The following is a 23129-nucleotide window of genomic DNA, read 5'->3' as shown; positions in this document are numbered from 1 at the left end:
GCTCACTTTGCCACTGGATTCAAGCAAGCCTGGCTGAAGACGGCTGAAATGCCAGAAACCGGTCCTAGGAAGCTTGTTTCCGGTCCAGGGAAGACATGGCTTGGCAGTTCGGGCTGGACTGTTCCCATGAGGCACAGGGTCAGACTGATTTGCATATGGCCATGTCTGAACTGGGGTGGCAGAGTGGGCTAAAGAACGGTGATGGATTAAACCCAGATCACTTGACTGGGGGTGAGTGCTTGCAATGTTCAACACTCCGTCCATCATTTCCTTTGGTTTTTGCGAGGTAGCTCTAAGTGTCATACACACCAGCCCTTACCATGTGACCTTAGTCTTAGCATGTTTTGCATACTATGCTGCTTGTCAGTAAGGACCATATGAATTAATTCAATGGGGCTGGCAGTAAAGGTATCAGGAGAGTCATGCAAAGGCAGTTTACCCTTCAGAAGGTACAAATGGTGTGTTGTGTGTCAAGGGACCTCACAACAAATTCCATGTAGGACTATCCTGGCCTACATTATGTTAGTGGGGTGGCTCAGTCAGTATAGGTCATGGCCAGGGTTGAGGTTAATCATCAGATGACTACAAAAGTATGTGTCCATGCTTTAGTTGTGTTGGACATGTAATATATTGACTCTTGATGAAGGCGTAATCTACATGTCAACGTTATGTGTATCGAGCTGACAGTTCTTCTCAAACTTCTAGTTACAATCTGTTTCTACATCTATTGCAACCATACAGGTCAACGCACATCAGAAAAAGGCCATTTGGAAAGCTCGCTCGGAATGTCCAGACCATGGGTGTCTACAACCGGAGTACTGCCCATTGCTGGAAGAGGTGACCTGTGGCGCTTGGCCTGTAAGATCACAGAGGTCCAGCTGGGGAAGTCTTCCCAACATGGAAGAGGAGTGCACCGGACCCCCTAATAGGCCGCATATTGGAGATGGCCTTACCGGACCTTGTGGGGCAGTCGAGGACCCAACATCAGTGACAAGGGGGTGATTCCTGGCCATATTGATACACATTACTTTGCCAACTTTGTGTGTTGCACGCAGGCATGTCCAAACCAAGATTAGTGGTGGCTCATGTGCCACACACAAGTTAAGTCATTGTTAGTGTAAGTGTGGTAGTAAGTGCATGCTGGTGTCCTGTCCAAATCTAATCCGCTCCTTTTGAGCAGACACCTGGCTGAGTGAAGTGAGTATTCATCTCATATTCTAAGTAAATCTGGGTGCAAATTGTACCTCACAGGCAACTGCTCCTGCTTGTGTGAGGAGTGATGTGACTTTACTACTGCCTCTCATTTGACGGTGGCCCTCTTGCATGTGACATTACATAGATTTCACTGTACGTGCAGTGAATGTACAACAGTTCCCATTGGTACGTACTGGTCATACAGTGAAATTAACATACACATATCACAGGTGCTATCAGCATTAGTGCCTACATGTTGGAAAGTGTCCATTTAGCAGTCAGTTGATGGTTCATCTGCAATGTTGCTCCTAAACACTCATTTACTGATGGTAACATGCATGAGTGAGTGATATGTAAAGCTCTGGGGATCCTATGTAAGAGTTTATAGTGATGCTCACAAAGCAATCAGAGTATGCTATACCAAAGAGTGGTGTGATGTGCCTGCCCAGTGTGACTCTAGGGATCCTACATCTTCATGTCAAATATGTTCAGGGACAACCAAAACCTTCAATGGTCCATTGGCTAATGGAAATACAATCTCTGGCTTGTGTCATCACATGTACCAAGCAGGACTGGGGCTGTTCACATGGCTATATGGAGTGTTATGCTGTGTGTATTCAGAATATCTCTACCTCAAATGTTAGAACCTCCTTGTTTTGTGGGAACTTTATCTTTTAATTGTGAAACATAGCTAAACTACATGTCTAATTTAATTTTACGTTTCAGGTGGTGTTCAAATGATTTAATTTTGAGTGCAAAGTGTCATCAGTGTGCAATGAGCATTTACATGTGACATGATGTCTGCCACAATGGAAATTGATGGTACACTGGTGTTCAAATTGACCTTCATGAAATCATGGTGTGTTATGAGGGATAGGTAGACCTGTTGGATGCTGGACCTTTTGTGAGCATTGTGTAAATCTCAATTTTGTACCCATCCTATTTGGTTGCTTCTCTTCACAATGGTATAGATCAAGTGCAAAAGTACTCACGTTGAACAACTATTCGAGCATGGACATAAGGATGGAGTGCAGAGAATTTGATCCATGCATTTGGGCAATTCTGGTGTTCTGACATGAGTGGACCCAATGGTTTGCAGTTATTTAGCATGCATGTATGCATTCATGCAGATTTGGAAGCCTATGTAGTGAACCAGGAAGATGGTGTGATATGTGGACTTCTTAAATATGTTGTGGTAATGTGTGATGTTTAGGTGTGGAAATGTATTTTCCATAAACCCATGCTACTTGTCATTTCAGAAATATCCAGGGCAAGCTGAGGAGAAAGGGCCTACATCAGTGGGGACACAGCTGGTCATGACGGTTCGGGATGTGATGGTTCAAACATAGAGGGACATAGTGGCCAGGAGAGTTTGAGGAGTACACTAGAAGACAACATCAACATCTTATCATCATCTGAGTCATCCTCTGGTGGACACTCCAGAGTTATGGTGTGCCCAACAGGATCAGTTTCACCTTTATTCTTGTCTGTAAACCTCAGTTCCATCGACAGCCTCCCTGTTGTTCCCCCACATGTTGGCTGTTAAAACTCCCCTAAGAGGTGATGGCTCTCCTTTGCTCCAGGTAACTCAGCCCCTGCCCCTGTTAGCCCCGCTGCCCTGAGTAAGGGACTATTGAGTTCCTGAGGAGCATCTCTGTGGGTCAGACTGCAGTGCTGAATACCATCCATGGGCTAAGCACCCAGATGACCCAGGTGGTAGCCTTTCTGGAAGGCATTCACACTGGCATGCCTGTCCTACCGAGAATGTTTCAGGCTCTGGCCTCCTCCCTCACAGAAGCCCTCTACCCATACAAACGTCAACCCCCCTCCTGCCCCTTCCCCATCCACAGTCCCTCTTCCCAATCCTTTCCCAATCATACTCACACCTAAGCATGCACACTTCAATAGACCCAAGCACAACAGAAAATCCCAGGACATTCAAGAAACTCAGACATGCAGGCACACAGCAGTCACCCACCTCCCTCACCACCACCACTACTACCACCAGCATACCCCAGGCACCACAGCAACACACACTTACCCCTCCATAGACACACCATACACACAGACGCCCCCACAGACATGGAGATATTACATCAACACACTCTGATTCCACCACAGACATAACCATACCCACAGTCATCACTACAACAGCCACAGACCTCTAAACAGGCACAACCATAACCACAGACATAACATCAAGACACACACACCCTTCCCCAACACCTAGTACCTTCTCAACACTCACTATCTTACTATCACCCACACAACAGCCATCATCACAACACACAGTTGAAACAGCAAACCCCCACACTCTTTTACTCTCTCTTCCTCCTAACCTGAGCTCCATCCTGAACACCCTACCCATTTTCCCAGTGAATCTCTTGTGATTGCACTTGCCTTTAACCCCCTGATGCCCGAATCCATACCCAAAGCCCCAAAAAGCTCTTCAAAAACTAAACCCATTCCTTCAACTTCCCACTCCAACACTGAAAAAATCCTCCCCACTCCCTGACCACGAACTAAAAATGAAGAAGAAGGAAAAAAACTCCCAAACCAAAATTCAGCCCCGAAGAGTCCAAACCAATGAAGGGACAACTTCCTGCACATAAACAATCTTGTAAGGCAATTTGCTATTTTAACGTGTTCATCTGAATGCAGCACACATAGAACTGAGGAGAAATAAAAGTATTTCTCCTTGTTGTGCAAATCTAATGCCTGATTTTTCATGGCATTAGTTTTTGCTGCTGCCTCAGATTTTCACATCCTTGTACATCTGGGCAGCGTCAAAAAGCAATCAGTGTTTTGAGGAAAGCCCACAGCAACACCCATTGAACGCCCCTTTCATGCGAAAAAGTGCATGAAAGGGTACAATATTTGCAAAGCGGCATTAAGCCACACAAAGTGGCTTAAAGTTGGTTTGTAAATATGGTGCAGGGCTTTGTGCCACATGAATGTTAAAAAGAGTGACATCCCGATGACCAATCCCTTTGTAAATATGTCCCTTAATGTTATCATAAATCATTAAAGGGTACATGAGAAACATCAGAAAACAGACTAATCATGTGTACTTCCCAACTGCTCCACCAACTTCGATGCCAACATAGTCAAAGATGTCAGACTCCCTGCCAACCACATCTGCCCAGCGATGTCAAAGCTGATGGATGTTGCAGTCCATTCCAAACCGGCTCAGCATCTGGAGGTGTGCATTTGTCCCCACAATTGCATCTGCACCTATATTACAGCTGATGTTCGAGAGCTAGGTGGGAACTGCAGTCACATCCTTTCAGTCCATGTCTGTAAAAGCTGCTCAATTCCCAGATCTGGCACCTTCCAGTACCTGACTATGCAGCCATGGTGTGCATTGCCATGCCCCTCCCGTGAAAAGGGGAGCACCTGGAACAATGCTAATGCATGTTGTGTGCTCTGTCAGGGCCTGTAATTTTGGAGGGCTATTGGTGAAGAGACGTTTTGCATATATTTTGCTCCAGAGGAAAATGCAGCATGCACCATTCACTCTCAGACCGAACTGCTCACACAATTGAATGACTGGGTAGGAAGTTACTTGTGAGCTGCACGTTTTCATCTCAATTGATGGCATTGGAATTGCACCAGTTACAAATTGATTGTGTGCCCATGTAGAGTCTTAGCACCATGTAAATACAAATAAAAGGGTGCACATCTACTGCTGTTCCTCGCATGCTCTAATGCGGCTAAGTTACTTATATTTTGATAAGGTGCAGTAATAACAGGAATTAGCTTTTCATACCACAATATGTAAAAAAAAATAATAATGTTAAAAAACTTTTGTTTTTTAGTTGTCTCAAACATACTGTTTCTTCCCGCTGTTAAAAGCTACCTGGGAAGGTGTGCTCATCTGCATGACTAGACAAGTTTATTGTTACTTGAAAATGTCATGGGGTAGGGCACCTTGTGTACTGGCTATGTGACTTGTTGCTACTTTCATAAAAGAACAAAAATGTACTAATAAAAAAAAATGCTCCCTGGGATATTCGAGGACACCATTTTCATGTTTCTGCCCTCTAAATTTTATTTCTCAGCAAGTGGTACGAGTCATTGTTGACCTTTGTGCTAAATGCTATTTTCCCCACTTAGCATGGCACTGTCCATGAATAATGCAGTTCTAAATACAGACCAATACTTAAGGATTTTTCAACATTGACAAATATAGCACTATTGCAGGTTGTTTGGTTGCACTCCTGCGACCTAAGTGTCTTCTCGAAAGTGCTGCCTCTTAGCATACAGCTGAAAGACTAGTACATATGTGTTTATTCATAATACAAGAAGAGCAACCTCTTTCTTAGCCTAATTTAATGGATCTTGCAAAAGTGCCTTTGACTATTTAGTTTGAAGCGCTCTCCTTTACCAAATTACAAAATACATAAATAAAATCAACCTACTAAACCATGATAATATACATGTCCAATGCAAGTTACAAACAAAGACAGGGATTGCTAAAGCTGCTCTTTATACTAATTTACAAAATGGAGTGGGGACGTGGGGTGACCTATGCGAGTTGCTATGGAGGGGATGCAGGGCAAAGTGGGAGGCAGAGTAAAGATCACACCTGTCATTGGCAACAGCTTGTCTTTTCTGGAATTCTGCTCTGCTGTGTCTAAAGCATCAAGATAAACATGAATAGCCTCTGGGGGGGGGGGGCAATTCCCTGTCCCTGATAACCTTTAAATACTTCTGTCACAGAGTGCCAACAGAGAAGCATAGTGGGAATTCATACATCTTTAGTCTTCTCTCTCTGTTTATCCCCTAGGACTTGGACTTTGGAGGGTGGCAAGAAGTGTGAGCGTGGGGCTGGGAGCAGATAAAATGATTAAACATGTCACTGATTGGATTAAGGAGCCTGGCCCCTGCTCCAAGTCCTCACATCTCCAGGTGGAGCCTCGCCCTTGCCATGTAGTGAGCCCAGCAGGGGCGGTCACTTGCTTCCACACTCCAGTGATCCTCTCAAGACCAGCTATTATAGGGACACACCAGGAAGCACCCTGCACCGTCGTCAACCATGGGGAAAGGGGAAGATGGTAAGTATGTGAGCTTTCAATTGCGCTTAGTAGAAACATTTTCTGCCTGATGTTTTACTGCTGTAAGCAGTGTGTGCCTTATCTTAAGTGATCAAAACAAATGCGAAACCACAATATAGGAATAGTTGTGATTTTCTTATGTGTCTGGCATGTGTGGATAATTTTCAGTGATCTTCTCAGTAGAGATTGAAGAGAATATCAAAAGAATGTGGTACACCCACCCAGCAGCCATAGGAGAGGGCTGCCACTGGCTAATCATGATGCACGAAGAACTTCTGCAGCCTCTCAAAACCCCATCAGAACGAGCATTTAGTATTCACTCGCAGAGTGCATTACTTTGCGTAATTTGGCTGAGCTTTTTGGAAACGCCGCAGAATTCCACGGAGTGAAACTTCATGAGCTCCGTCAAGGCCTAATCACCCTGCATGCTTTGGTGTGACTTCCTACATATTGCTGACAGTTAGGCTGCACAAATCACACCATAACTACACTCTGCACCAATGCGGTGATGCTTGTGCATAGCAGTGGGTGTTCACCTGCAACACTTTTTTGCACGGGCAAATTATGGTATGTAGCATTTGTACATGGGATATGAGATCTCCTAATGGATTTCATATCTGGATACAGTTATTGATGTAGCATATGTAGACTGTAGTTTTAGAACTGTGCTCCAATGCACATACTACGTGGCACACTTCACAGTCATCATACTATGAGTCGACAAGTATGAGACCGTACAAAGGATAGCTGCATGAGACACACACACACACAGTAATTGCACACTATCTACGTTACCACATCATGATAATTGTGGGTGGCAATGGAGGACTATTTGCTGCAGGAAGTTGGCAAGCACACTATATTGTTTGTACCAGCTGATGTTCATTGTGATTTGTTACACATAGCTACATACATTTTCTGTGTGACAATTAGTAGTAGGTTAAATATAAAGTTACATCTGTCATCATTTAGCGACATATTGTACACAACTCATGCTTCTATGAAGAAATTGTTGATAATGTAGTCCCTCTGCCGTGTTGTGGCAACAAATTGTACAGTTTGATAAGACTCATCATCTTTCTCCTCCTCATCGTCCTGCAGTTCCTGCTCATCATTACCATCAGCCCATGGCACATTTGTCCTAATACAAATTTTGTGCAATTTGCAGCACACCAATATTATTTTGCACACCATAGGAGACGAGTTTATCAATCGGCCCACAGATATGTCAAGGCTCCTGAAGCTGGACTTTATAACACCAAATGTCCACTCAATGCTCAACAAGTTGCTGCCTAGGGCATGATTGTAGCTCCAATGACTTTTGTTTGTTGGTTTTTCAGAGGAGTCATGACACATGGCAGCAGAGTGTATCCTTGGTTAGCTACAAAGACCGGAGGTGTACAATTAGTTAAGAGTCATGACAAGGGATGGCCCCACATTCAAATACATTCTTTTTTTTTTTTTTCTTAGTCCTCATATGAAGATAACATGCTCCAAGAAAAGGAATCAAGAAAAAAGAATCTCTAACCCCATTTGAAGTCTGAAGGAGTACTCCTGTAATTACCGATTTGAGGTCACCCCTCAAGGCGGGGAGTATACAATGTATCTTCCAAAAACCGTACCTTCGACTCCTTATATGGGTTTCCGCCTTTGGCTTGAATCTACATTGGCCCCCGGTAACACGTTGCCCATAAAGGAAGGCCTTCTCAGCCCATACACCTGGGCTTTACCTTGGGCATGTTGGATAATCATAGGACCCAAAAAAAAAAAAGAAAAAAAGAGATATTTTAATTTCTAAACATTTTAGTTTCTTTTACCTGTCATATCACCTCTCCCCCTTCCCTTTCCCTTTATGTCTAACTAGTCCCTGACTCAACCCAATTTTCCCATATTTCCCAGTATCTAGCTTTTTTCTTGTGGACCCCAACTTGGTCTAACATAGCTATTCTTTGGATGGAATGTACCCATTCTATTTCCGTAGGGGGAGATGGCAATATCCACTTGATACATATTTCCCTCCGGGGTAAGAGGATCAAAACAAAAAATAGCGCTTTGTGGCTTCTAGTTAGTCTTCGTTCTTCAGTTTCACTAGGAAGGAACCCAAAAAGAACCGAAAATATTGTTAGCTTTATTTCCAAACCCATAATATAAGAGAGAGTCTTACCAATTTTATCCCAAAAGGGAGTTAAGACCGGGCATCTCCAAAACATATGTACCTCGTTAGCCATTTCATCTCCACATTTGGGGCACTTCTTGATGTCTCGACTTCCCATCTTTGAGATTTTCTGGGGAGTCCATTATGCCTTGTGCGCTGTAAAGATGTGATTCTTTTTTAATGAGGCAGCATTTACATAGGACCAAAGATAGAACATAGATACTTACCCAATATTTTTAAGGTCTTCATCCGGAAGGTCTTTTTTCCAAATTTCCATAAATGCAGCCTGGTCCTCTTCTCCACCTTGGGCAAGTAACCAGTACCAGACAGCCACTTCTTTTTCTTTGCCACTACGAGTGCATATCTTATACGCCTAATTTGAGTTCCCTTTCACGTCTTTCCCGGCAGATCTAATCCAACTTGCCAGCTGATAAAATTTGAACTTAGAAATCGAACCTCTAGTTATAGATGATAAATGAGGCCAGGAAATTATTTCAGCTTCATATAAAATTTGCCCCCAGGTGTTGATCCCAGATCTTCTCAACGGAACTGCCAAGCTGTCCATTAAGCATTCCGGAGTGCCAGGGGAGTCCCAAATTGGCGCGGATTCGTTATAGTATGGGATTTTTAGAATTCGTCTTACTTGTGTCCAAATTTTTATTGCCGCACTCAGTATCTTGAGTTTTACTTTCTTGAAAAATTTGGGGTTCCCGAATTTAAATAGAAACTTCCCAGCTTGTTTAGAGAAATCTTTTGTGAGGGCTTTGAAGAGAGGTGAGAACATACAGTCCTCTAACATTAATTGTCGAAAGTTTTTTAATTGGAATGCACACATGTACAAATACAGGTCAGGGCTTGCAATTCCTCTGTATTCCTTTTTTACCTAAGTTTATTTCGTGCAATCCTCGGACATTTATTAGCCCATATAAACCTTGAGAGAAGCCCCTGTACTTTCCCAAACCACATTTTTGGGAACTCTAGGGGGATAGCATTAAATAGAAAAGTAAATTTTGGGATAATGGACATTTTCACAATGTTATATTTAACCTGAAAAGAGAGAGAAAGCGCTCCCCATTATTGTAATTGGGAGGCTATTTCTTTAGTTGTTTTATCAAAATTGACTTGCGCTATTTTGTTGATATCTTGCACAATCTGGATTCCTAAATACTTATCTCCTTCTTTTCATAGGGGCTCTCAAAGTCCATATGCCACTTCATAAGTTCTGTTTTTTGTTGATTGAGAAGGTAGCCCGAGACCTTTCCAAAGTTCTCTATTTCCTGCCATATCCCCACATATGATTTTTCCAGATTTCCAGTAAATATAACTAAGTCGTCCGCGTAAAGGCCTATTCTTTTTTCCCACACATTACAGTTAAAGGGAATGATTTTCTGAGATGATCTTAGATTGTGTGCTAACGGTTCAATATACATATTAAAGTGTATCGGTGACAGGGGACTACCCTGTCTCGTTTCTCTCCCAATATGTATTGCTCTAGTTAGATTCCCATTAATCAATATTTTAGCTGAAGGGTTCTTATATAATGCCTTAATTGCTGTTATACATCTATCCCCGAGATCAAAGCATTGTAGAATTTTAAATAAAAATGACCAATCGACCCGGTCGAAAGCCTTGGCGGCATCGAATGTCATAACCGCCAAGGGATTCTTATATGTCTGCGCCAGGTCAATTGCCCCAATTAGGTCATAAGTTAATTTGCTCAACTGCCTCCCTTTCATGAAACCCTTTTAGTACTGATGGATGAGTGGATCTATCACTTTATTTAATCTTTTTGTAATAATCTGTGAATAGATTTTATGATCACAGTTTAAAAGTGATATTGGGCGATATGATTCGCACTCACGTGGGTTTTTATTCGGTTTTAAGAGGACTATGATTGTTGCTTCATCCCATGAAGAGGGAGTGTTGTCTCCATTTAAAAAGGATGTGTTAAATAACTGGAGAAGAACTGGGGCTAATTCATCTCTAAGTGTATTATAGATCTCATTGGGGATAGAGTCGGGCCAGCAGCCTTTCCTTTTTTAGGGAGTTTATTACTTGGTTTATCTCTTCTATTTCTACTGCGGCGTTGAGAAATTCTTTATCTTCTTGTCGAAGCAGTGGGAGGTCTAGGCCCCTCAAGTATTCCTCCATTCCTCCCATGTCCAGGTTTTCCTCCCCCAGATATAGACTTTCATAAAAATGGACAAAGGAATCCTCAATTTCTGATTCTTCTGTGACTATGAGCCCGTTTTTGTGGGAACGTATATCTTTTATCATATTTCTCATCTGGTCCGTTTTTGTTTTCCAAGCGAGAAGCTTGCCACACCCTTCCCCATATTCATGATGAGCCAATTTACTGGCCTCCCATTTCTTTTTTAATATAACTTCTAAATGATTATTCAATTTACACTTGACTGATTTTATGCTATTTAGGATGTTCTCATTATCTTCGTCCATTTCAAGGTTTTCATACAGTTTCTGTAGCTCTATTTCTAACTTTCCTGTTTCCTCTTTTTGCTTCTTAGATTGATTACAATTTATGCTTAATAGTATCCCCCTCAAAAAAGATTTATATGTATCCCATACTGATTGAATTGCTGCAGAATCTAAGTTATTTTCAAAAAATTCTTTAGTATCTATATTTAGTTTTTGAATAATAGATCGTTCCAACAATAATGTTCTATTTATGGTACACCTTCGGGATGATTGAGTCTTACATATAGCTGCTTTTTTAATAACTGCGGAATGATCTGACATATGTTGGGGGGCATGAGCTACTAGGACCGTATTACGAAAAAATGTTGTACTTACTAAAAAAAATCAATCCTTGATCTATGGCCGCATTTTTTGTTATGAAAAGTGAACTTGCTGCCTTTTGTTTAGGATTTAGCCAGCATCTCGCTCCATATATCTATTAGATTTATATCCACAATTAACTGTCTTAAGGCTCTTCTCATTTTTGCTGTGGTAGATACAGCTCTGGAAGAAGTCGAGTCTTTACCTGGATTTAAGACCAAGTTAAAGTCCCCTCCTAAAATTATATCATTATCGACTTCTAATAAATGGGGTATCAATGTATATAGTGGGTTCGGATCATCCCAATTGGGGCCATAATAGCTTGCAAGCGACATTCCATAACCATTTATTTTTATTTTTGCCACCGCCCATCTACCTGCAGGATCCACAATACTTTCTTTCAGCACTGCCAATGCTGATTTTTTGATTAATATTGCGGAGCCTTTAGAAGTGTAAGGTTGGTTTGTGCAGATACAATGTTCGATCCACCTATGCTGCTTTATAATTAGCTCCCATTCTTCCCTCAGTAGATGAGATTCTTGTATAAGAAAGACCTTACACTCGGACATTCTTCAAAATTCCAATATCTTGTTTCTCCTTCTGGGTACCCTCAAACCGTTTACATTCCACGTCATTATTTCTAAATCAAATTTCCTCATCCTCGACAACACTCTATATTAAGTTTTTCAGTGTTTTGATTAGGATAGAGATAAACTGAATGTGTTTTGGAGATTGCCACTTCAGCTGAGGACATTTTTTTGTTTTTTTCCCATATGCTCCCCACCCTGTGCAAGTTAAAAATAAAGAACATTTCCAATTTATAGGTGGGCTCCATCCCCCCACCCCACCCCATAGGGAAACCTCCCTTTCAACTACTAGAGGAATTCCTCTATTTTCAGGCTCAGTCTCGGCTCAAGACATACAAGTATTTATTTCATTTCGCTGAGGAGCTCTTAATTCGATTTATAAAGGCATTTGCTTCTTCGGGATCTTTAAAAATGTACATCTTATTATCCCACATAACCTTCAGAGATGCTGGGAACCGTAAAGCCGCTGTAACACCCATAGTTTTCAATTCCTGCAATGATTTCCCCAGCTCCCATTGTAAAATGGGATATATCTGATCTAATTCGGAGGGACCAATCAGATCTCTTATACTCTCCTGTTTTCAGACCTCCTGTTAGGATCTTCTCCTTTAAGGTATATGATTTGAAATTAACCAGGATCTTTCTGGGGTTTTTCTTCCCGTTTTTTTTAAAGTAAGGGTCTCTATGGACTCTTTGTATATCTCCCTCCAAGATATTTTTATCTAAATCGGGATGAATATCGCATAGGATATTGATAACAAATGATTTTATATCGCTACCTTCTACATCTTCCGGGACATTTAAGAGGCGAATGTTGTTCCTTCTTGTGGCATTTTCTAAAACTTCTAGTTTTTCTTTTAGAGCTCTATCTTCTCCTCTTAATGCTTGTATCTCATGAGTGTTTTTGTCAACTTGTTTCGTTAAATTTTCCACTGCTCCCTCCACAGCTCCCACCCTATCAGATATTGCGTTCAGTTTAATTTCAAAATTCTCACAAACTGCTTGTATTTTTAGTTGATTGTTTTCTGAAACCGCAAATTTTTCTCTGATTTCTGTGAGTAGAGTTGTTAATAGCCCTTCTGTAAGGGAGGGCACCCCTCCAACATTTACTGCATCTGTACCATTTATAGAATTTTAATCGTCCGGGGGGTTCTCACCTCTCCCCCAGGGTTAAGGTGGTCCTGTTTGGGCGGCATGGAAGGTGGCACATCTACAGTAGTGCTATTCTCCAGCTCTAAAAGCTCATATCTGTTTTCAAGTGCCAATGGCTCCATTCTTTCCTTATTATTTTTTTGGGGGATCTGTATGGTGGAGCCTTCAGCTGTAGGTAATTTAGCTTCTCCTTTTTTTAAAGCTATATCAGTCTCTGGCTGATCTATTTTGCCCCCGACAACGAGTTGCGCAGTCTGAGCTTTAAAGAAGGATCTTAGTGAGGGTGTAACTCTATTAGCTTTTGCTTTGCCCGGATTTTTCCTTTCTTTCTTGTCAGCCGTGATGGAAGTTGGGGTTATTACTTTCTTGGTAGTTCTTTCTATTTTAGCGCTTTGCTTTTTATCTATTGTAGCCGTGTTCATGGGAGCTGCGGGGTCTAGTTCAGGGGAAGCTCTCCTCCTCCCCCAAATCTCTCTACTTCTGAGGGTATACCTGTTAGGTTTAATTTTGTTGCTGTCTAGCTGTGGGCTCTGATTTACTTGAACCCCCTTTTCCCTATCAAAATGGAGTTTGGGCCCCCAGTCTCTCCCCCTTCTCCTTACCTGAGTCATTGAAGTTCGCCATGTGTTGGATTCAGCCTCCTCCTGTCCTTTTTTTCCTCCCGGCGTGTTTGTGTCTGGGAAATCCTGCAAGTGATCGAGTCTAGCGTTGCTCCCCCAATGCGAGGGGCTAGTGGGCTCCACAAACAGCCTCGCCGATCTAATCCCAACTCTTGCTGCGACCCCTCTCCTCACCGCGAGTCCGGCGGCGGCTTATACCATCGCCCTCCACGAGCCTCCAGCTCCAACCCCACTGCCGCTGCCTTGTATCAGGCGTTAAGCGCCGAACATTAGACCGAGGAAAAGAAAGACGCCAGCCAGTTGCGTCGAGGTTTTTTTTTTTTTTTGCCTCCTCCAAGACGCCCTTGCTCCTGAGCGCCGTAGTACTGCAACTCCCAAATCCAAACGACTTCACTTGCTCATCAAGCCCCTAAAGGTTACTAGAGTAGAAAAAGATGCCCATTTTGAAAAATACTTGCTGCCTTCCCGTTTTTAGCCGTTCTGGCCTCCTTCAGCGATTTCGCATGTTGCCGAGAGACGCAAGCCTGCGACTGCCTCTAACCAGCTGCCGCCATTTTCCCCCTGACTGCTGATGGCTTGTTGAGCAGTCAGCCCCATGTACATTCTTTTATGCGTCCTGAAAGACTCATACACCTTGCTTACTGTAAGAGATGTGCTATGACATTTTGTGGCATATACGCTAGTAGAGATTGGAAATGACTGATTGTGCGCTACACATACAGGTGTGATATCCTCTGTGTTTCACTTACTATTGGTCATACTGGTGAGTGCCAGAGGCATGCAGGTGATGATTTTTCACCAGTAAAGAGAGCCAATTAGCTATTGAGAAGACACATTTCTCACATGCATCTACTGTGTCTATTCTTGGCTATCATTGCCATACCTAAGCCGATACATATCTGATTTTAAAACATGTAACTAGAGTAGCTGATTTGGCGCACTTCAGTCACACATATTTGACATTGAGAGTTGGAGTCAATGTTGTTCAATGTGTAGTACCATGGGGACGATAGTGAGTGGATATCAATGTGGGACAAGATAGTGCAGTGTTCACTATGGTTACAATACACAAGGGGTTTGAGATATGTGTTAATCTTGTGCTGGACATTGCTACTGCTAGACTAGCTACACTATAGTCCCACACTACTTATGGTGAGTGTAGACCGTGTTTTACACATGATTCAGTATCCAGACTTTGTGCCTGAGCTGACATGAACTATGCAGCATTTCTCCAAGACAGGTGAAATATTACCAAGATGACTGTTTTGTTGGCTGTCATGGGAGATGTAGATTGTGCATGAGGCTGCACCTTGATGCACAGTCCGGAGCCTTGGAGGACAGATAGATAGAGTGGTTTGTGCACAACAAAATGGTGTGCAAATAGGATGTGATGTGTGTATACGACAAGTAATGTAGTGTTGCATGGTAGACATGATCTTGCAAGGTTGAAATATGCCAATATGTTGTCAGTTTCACAATATGGGACACATCTCATTCCCCATGACCATGGGATTTACATGTGGACACAAAGACTAAACACAGGGATTCCCTTGATTCAAAAGGGTGTTTGGACACAGCATTTCACATGATGTTGCATTAGTGAGGTTCTTTGACACTATTGAATGCACACACACAGCCTCATTAGCAGTTGTTGCCACTGGCAGCGCTGGATGTAATCTAGCAGCACTGACCAGCAGCCAAAGTGAAGGGGTGGAATGCGCATAGTCCTAAAATACATTTATTAAAAAACAAGGGGGCTCAATGGGATTGGTCAGGGAGCTTGGGTACATATATGCTACAAACACAGTGATCCCTCACAAAAGGAATAGGGGAGAAACAGTAAATATACAAATACAATAAAATCTATATTGCGATGTCCAGCCGGACAAAATTAATTGTAATAGTAGGATAATTTTTGACACAACGATAAAGTGGGAACACAAACCCTGTATCAATCAGAGTACGAACAAAGAGAAAAGCTCAGACATATCATAATGCTTGGGAAATAATTCATCGAATTGGCAAGCATAAATGAAGAAAAACACCAAGTACTTTAAAATGATACATATGATTGTGTTAAGGTGTCAAGGAGTCAACAACATTTCTATCCCATGTATGAAATGGTGGGATCATCATCAGGACATAAAGTTACATGCCTGAGATAAATGCAGACTGCGAGGCAGAGGGACCCGCAGTTGACCGTTAATAAATGGAAGGCAAGCAATTAGTGGACACAAGCCAAGGGAGTGTTTTCAGGCAGCATGAGATGATTAGCTCAGATGAGCGGTCAAATATAAGGTACGGGCTGAGGTAATCACGCCTTGACACTGGCCGAATCGGTCACGCCAGTATCAATGTGACCAGGAATTATTTTCCAAGCATTATGATATGCTTGAGCTTTTCTCTTTGTTCGTACTCTGATTGATACAGAGTTTGTGTTCCCACTTTATTGTTGTGTCACAAATTCTCCTATATTAACCCCTTCAGTGCCCACCCCTTTCCCCGCCCTGTGCCGGCCGTTGCATTAGCGGGCGGGGTCTATGACGAGCTGGACTCGTCATGGGCACAGCGCAACCGCGGCCCATGACGAGTCCTGCTCGTCATGGGCACTGAAGGGGTTAAAATTATTCTTGTCCAGCTGGATAACACAAAATAGATTTCATTGTATTTCTATATTTACTGTTTCTCCCCTATTCCCTTTGTGAGGGACAACTGTGTTTGTGGCATAGTCCTAACATACAGCACATCCATGGTTTCTCTGCATACACACAGTCACATGGTAGTGACTAGTGCCATCATGCCCCTTTGCACCCTGCTGCATGTGTGTCAGCTTAGTGTCCTCACACAACATCATGCTATAAGGGACACATCACTACACAAAAAACACACAATCGATCCAATTCCCTCATTACATGTGTCCTGCGGAATGCAGGACACATATTAAATGGACATGACAAAGAGACGTATAAATATGTATCCTCATTTAACCCCCCTCTTGAGAGACACACTATTTGCGTACAGTCCCAGGGTCCCTGAATATGGCATGTGTGCAAATCTGTGAGAACTTCATTGGTGTCGCATGGGAAAGGCCACCGTAAAGCCCATGGTGCATGTCCTTAGCATGAGCTGAATAAATGGTGCACCTTGATGTGGCTTGCATTACTGCATTCCTATGAGGCCATGCAAAGGCATGATAAAAGACTTTGCATTGCCACATTGATGTAATTTGGGGAGCTGCTTCATCCATGCATCATGAACATTGATATTCCATATGCACAGTTCACTTGTAAATGTGGCCCACTGTGACATATGCGGTCTCCGCATGTGTGACATGCAGGATTGTGTTGAGCATATTCCATGTAGTATGTCACAAGTATGTAGACCCACACCAATTACGTATACACTGTCTCATTCGACCCAAGATTAATATGTCAATGTATTCCAGGTTAATTGACTGCCATATGGTCTGTAATATGCTTGAGATGTACATACCAACCAGTATGCCATTTCCATGTGTCCCATTCTTGAAGCACTCATTGATGGTGGAATGCTGGAAGATGAAGGAATCATGAGCACGTCTAAAGTACTTTGCAAGGACATTAATGAAGAGGCTCAGATGATGCATGATTGCCTGCATGTTCATCGATAGGTGTGCTTCCTCTTGAGGAAGATGTGTGATGTAGCCACGGGAGGCTCAGGTCGCACACGGGTGTAGTCCATTGCCCCCACCACAGGTGGAAATCCCACAATGGCATAAAAGTGATGCTTGTTTTCCTGTTGTTGCAGCATGGTGTTGGGGAAGAAGAGGTAATGGTGTCTGAGGCTTATGATGGGATCCAGGACAGAGGGGAGGAACATTGAGAAGCATTCCTGTGATATTCCAGCAATTCTGTCTGTGGTGTGTTGAAAAGTTCCAGATGCCAGCATGTGCAGGACAGCCAATAACTTGGCCTGTGGAGGGATGTTGGTGCACCGCTGTGATGTGGGCTGCAGCCTTGGTGCCTTCTGGTGAAGGAGGTGAAAAATGAACTCCCTCCTGAGCCTGTAATGATCAATGACTTCCACCTAAGGTCAATGAGGGTAATCCTCTGGTTTTAGGTCAGCTCCCTTCTCCTGCGCTACATCGATGGTGGTAGAAGTGGTCTTCTCAGTGCTCCGAGCTGCAATAGAAGTAGTTCCACGGCATGGTTGAACTTGCAAGAGGAATTTTGGTATGTTCTGCTTTTATAACAGTGTCTATGGGTCGTTTTTATGCCTGCCTTTCTGTAGTGGTAAAAAACGTCTGCTATTGGGCCACTGTGCCTGTTTTTCTAAATTAGTGCAGTTTTCCAAACTCTTTTTAAATATGGATGAGTCAGTTTCACAATGCTTTTTAAGAGGGAAAGCCTACCTTACATATCTTTAGCAAAACCTGCTGCAAGTGGATCTGGCTCTAAGGAAAATAGGTGCTGGAGGTAGAAAAGTGATGCTAAAGGCCTCTAGCGTCATTTTATAAATATGGTTAAAAAAAACAGCTGCTGCTGCATCAAAAAGATTGATGTTGCAGCGGCGATAGCTTCTTATAAATATGCCCCTTAGAGAGAGAATTAATACATAGACAGACAGACAGTCAGACTGCCTGACAAATAGATAGATAGATAGAAAGATAGATAGATAGATAGATAGATAGATAGATAGATAGATAGATAGATAGATAGATAGATAGATAGATAGATAGATAGATAGATAGATAGATAGATAGATAGATAGATAGATAGATAGATAGATAGATAGATAGATAGATAGATAGATAGATAGATAGATAGATAGATAGATAGATAGATAGATAGATAGATAGATAGATAGATAGATAGATAGATAGATAGATAGATAGATAGATAGATAAAGTGATTGTAATATTTTTATCATAAATGATTTGGACCTTGCTCATCGTACACCCTTCTTTGAATAGCTGTACATTGTCTAATTGCCCTACCAACAGGATCAAGAAGATGAAGTAAGTCTATTTCTCACTCTCCATCTTTGAATTCCTAATCCTCTACTTTTAAGTTTCCTCAAAAATATCTTTCTCCAGAATCAGGCATTGAAGGTAGAATGTTTACTATTTGTTCATCAAGCTTGAATCCCTTAGATTGGTAAACCTATTTTTAGAAGAGGTGCACAAACCCATTTCTACTCTTCGTCTGCAAAGAGTTGTGGAACTTATGTTCCAACATGATGCAATCAATGCCCATGAAAATCCAATCTCGCATTGGTACTCAATATTTTCTTTTGAAACAAGAAACCCTCAAAAAACAGAATAGAACTAAACAGTAAGAAGACAGTTGCAAAACAGTGTGATTTAAATATTAACATTGAACTTCTTACATCTTGATTTGTGGCAATTGTACGGAAAGCACTTGCAGAAACAGTTGACAAACTGATGACCCTGTTTTCAGTGTTTGTAATGGAAACAGAAGTGAATCTACACAACTATTCCAAAATGAAGCTAACAGTGATGGTCCCTATTCCTGAAAGTCTGTAGGCTGTTAAAATGTCAATTAGAATTTCCAAATGCTCTCCAGTTTTCTCTGCAGGTGTTTCAAACAGTTAAAATCAAGAGACAACAAAGCTCCATTTAAAGCAAAAAAGCATGATTTTTAGGAAGTGAGATAGTCCACAAGATCATCTGATAATGCTTCATTAAAGAAATAAAGAAACAAAATGATCATAGAATAAAATCTAGAGGAACTTGTTCAAACAATGCTCACTAAGGACGTGGGTACGGTCCGTACACGTGTACCCCTACATCACCACTACAATGGTGGTACGGCCCGTACCCACGCTCTCCAGAGCGTGGGTACGGGCCGTACCATGCGTGCCCCTACGTCACCGCCACTATGGTGGTACGGCCCGTACCCACGCCCCCAGAGCATGGGTACGGGCCTTACCACGCGTACCCCAACGTCACCGCCACAATGGTGGTACAGCCTGTAGCCACGCTCTCCAGAGCGTGGGTACGGGCCGTACCACCAATGCAGTGGTGATGTAGGGGTACGCGTGTACGGACTGTACACACGCCCCCAGAGCGTGGCTACGGTCCGTACACGCGTACCCCTACAGCCCCAATACATGATGGATACAAGGCGTACACACGCCACGGATGTAGGTGTACGGATTGGTACAGCACATCAGCTGTAAATTGGGGGTGGTGTATGGCCAGGACAGCAGTGTACCACAGCAAGGGCGCAAGTGGGTGGGTGGGCGGGTGGGTGCAGAGGACCCCCAGCAGTGCCCAGACATATGAGGGGTGGGTGCCTATCACTCCCAGCAGTGCCCAGACATATGAGGGGTGGGTGCCTATCACCCCCAGCAGTGCCCAGACATATGAGGGGTGGGTGCAGAGGACTCCCAGCAGTGCCCAGACATATGAGGGGTGGGTGCCTATCACTCCCAGCAGTGACCAGATATATGAGGGTGGGTGCCTATCACTCCCAGCAGTGCCCAGACAAATGAGGGGTGGGTGCCTATCACTCCCAGCAGTGACCAGATATATGAGGGTGGGTGCCTATCACTCCCAGCAGTGCCCAGACATATGAGGGGTGGGTGCAGAGGACTCCCAGCAGTGCCCAGACATATGAGGGGTGGGTGCAAAGGACTCCCAGCAGTGCCCAGACATATGAGGGGTGGGTGCAGAGGACACCCAGCAGTGGACAGACATATGAGGGGTGGGTGCAGAGGACTCCCAGCAGTGGACAGAGACATGGGGGTGGGTGCAGAGGACTCCCAGCAGTGGACAGAGACATGGGGGGGTGTACATCATTATCAGATGACCACAGCTCCATGGGTGAATGTACGTATCCCTAACTTAGGACAATGATGATAGTGCCATAACAACACATCACTGACAGCAGTGTCCCACTCCCAGGAGGAAGGAGGTCTTACCCCCACTGCATGACACACCACATGTGGGTGTGAGGACAAATAACACATGCATACCCACCCCTGGCAGATGCAGCACAATACACACACTGAGATCATGCCACAAGACTGTATAGTCATGTCACTGACTGATAGAAATGTTAAGGTGCTGGGCTAGCCACCAAGATGTTGTCTGTCATGGAAGGAATAGGGTGGAGTTCCCACAGATACAATGGCCACAATTGTGGTGTTCAAATACCCAGCAGAACAAGTACCATATGTGTACTAGGCTGGGATTACACACATGCATTGTGCGGAAAAGGGACCATTTATCCATGAAGGCATGGCAAAATACTCTATACACAAGTACAGTGAGTACCAAGGATGGCACAGATGATGCAACTGGACACATTGCTGAGCAGGCATGGCCAGAGTTGAAGGGATCCATCACCAACAAAGGACATGTAGACACAGGGCAACACAACAATTGTGCAACTCTCTGCAGGGGAGATGTCAGGTGCCACAGAGGAACAATGTCTCCAAACACAAAGAGCATACACAACAAAGAATCTTTGCAGAGATCGTGTGATGGCACGCAGATACCAGGTTCGACCCCATGAGCAGCAGACTACAACATTTCCCTGAAACATAACACATGCCCACAACCCCAACTCCTGTAGCATCAGCATCAACATCAATACCTGAAATGCAAGACTTTTCCAACGAAAAAGAAAATGCTTTATTCAGCATGAAAATAATAATGTGTAACCGAGACTATTCACAAAGGCCAATGGCCAGTCCATATCATCAGTCCTTGGGGGGGGACACATGGCCATGCGTCTCCCCTAGCTTGCCTGCACATCACAAGACTGTGTCGTCGACTGGGGGGGGCATCATGTGGGGAAGGACCAGGCACCGCAGGGACAGGAGGGGGAAGGTTAGGTGTTGTGGGTGCAGGGACGGACAACTCCACCACAGGGGGTGGGACAGCGCCAAAGGTGGAGGCGAGCTCATCGCTGCATACTTCTGCCAGTTCTTCAAGCGTCTCCCCTGCACCCAGAGAAACAACAAGCCCCAAGGGGGGGTGGGGTTGGAGGGATGGGTTGCAGCGCTACTGGGGGGGTGGTGGATGGGCTGGGGGACTTAACTCCCCTACCGGTGGAGTGCCGTGACCGTTTGCGTCCAGGTGAACTAGTGGGGCTGAGGCCCAGGCCAGCAAAGTAGGCCTCCTTCTCCGAATCTGGGGCAGGGGAGCCAAGGGGAGTGACATCAGAGGGACTGAGGAGTGAGTCATGTGGATGAGGACTGTGGCTGCGTGCCTGCCTGTGTGCCCCAGACCCAGTGGGTGTGCCTGCTACCCCCTGAGTGTGCGTGTCAGGAGGTGTGCGCTTGCCCTTACGTGGTGGTGTGCTGCTTGTGTCTGGTGGGGTGCGTGTGTGTGGATGTCTGGGTGTGCTTGGGACAGGCATGGGTGTTGGACTTGTGGATGGGCCAGGGGTAGGGGGGGAGGCAGCGCTGCAGGTGACTAGCTACTGCCGTCAGTGACGAGTCCAGGGACCTCAGCAACAGCCGTTGGTCAGAAATCGCTGATGACATGCCCTCCATGTAAGACAACATCTGGGTCAGCAGTCTGGTGTGGCCATGGAGGACAGTCAGGATCAATGTCTGCCCAACTTGCAACTGCCGCTGAATGTCCACAGACTCGGCAGTGAGGGCAGCAGGGGGGGCAGGGGCAGGGGGTGTGGTGCCTGGCACGAAGGAGACACGGTGTGGCCTAGCACGGACAGAAGGAACCCGAGCAAGTGGGAAGGCAGTAATGGGAATGGAGGGGCGGCGAGAGATGTACCTGTGCTTTCAGCAGTGGGAGCAGCCTCCGCCCCCTCTGGGAGCTCAGCCTCGGACCCGTCTGCCTCGTAGTCTGTGTTGGTACTTGGCAGGTCCTCCGCCTCACTCCCCTTGCCCTCCGTGCCACTAGATTCTACCGACTCCACAGCAGTGGTGGCACCACTGCTCGATCCCTCCTCCACGTCTGTGCCGGTGTCTCCCTCGGTGTCCTCCGATGATGCTGTGGGCAAGGTGAAGAGAGGACAAAATCAGTCACCTGTATACATCTGACACATGAGTCCAAACAAAATAGGCAACAGTGCATATCAGGAAAGGCATCAGGAGTAACATCTAGGATACTCCCCACATATGTAAGCCCTGCACTCCCCAGTTGGTTGACGCACCATGCCACTTGCAAACAATGAAAATTAGGACACAACAGCAAATAACTTGAAATCACAAGATCATGAGAAGCTAGTGTCTGGGATCATTTGAGCACAGCACGACTATGAAGGCATGCCACCTCTTGTTCACTGGGAAACAAACAGTATTGTCACACCCAAGGCCAAATACCACATGCCAATGCAGAAGGGGTCCCCACACTCAGAGACCTGTGAGTACTTTTGACACCCCAAATAAATACATTGTGACTCCTGGAGAATCACAACCCTTTACAAAATGGACATGTCTATGTAGGATTCACATGTTTTATTCTGCTTGTTCGTACAATGTAATGTTAGCACAATGTATCTATGATGTTTAATCAATATGAAGTCGCAGTTTATTATTCATGTGCTGCAACCCACTGAGCTATCTTTGTAATGTGCAAGCTTCAGGTGTATAG

This window comes from Triturus cristatus, chromosome 7 (genome assembly GCF_964204655.1).
Source record: "Triturus cristatus chromosome 7, aTriCri1.1, whole genome shotgun sequence".
NCBI lineage: Eukaryota > Metazoa > Chordata > Amphibia > Caudata > Salamandridae > Triturus > Triturus cristatus.
The sequence above is the reverse complement of the archived record's forward strand: the minus strand, read 5'-3'. Positions refer to the sequence as shown.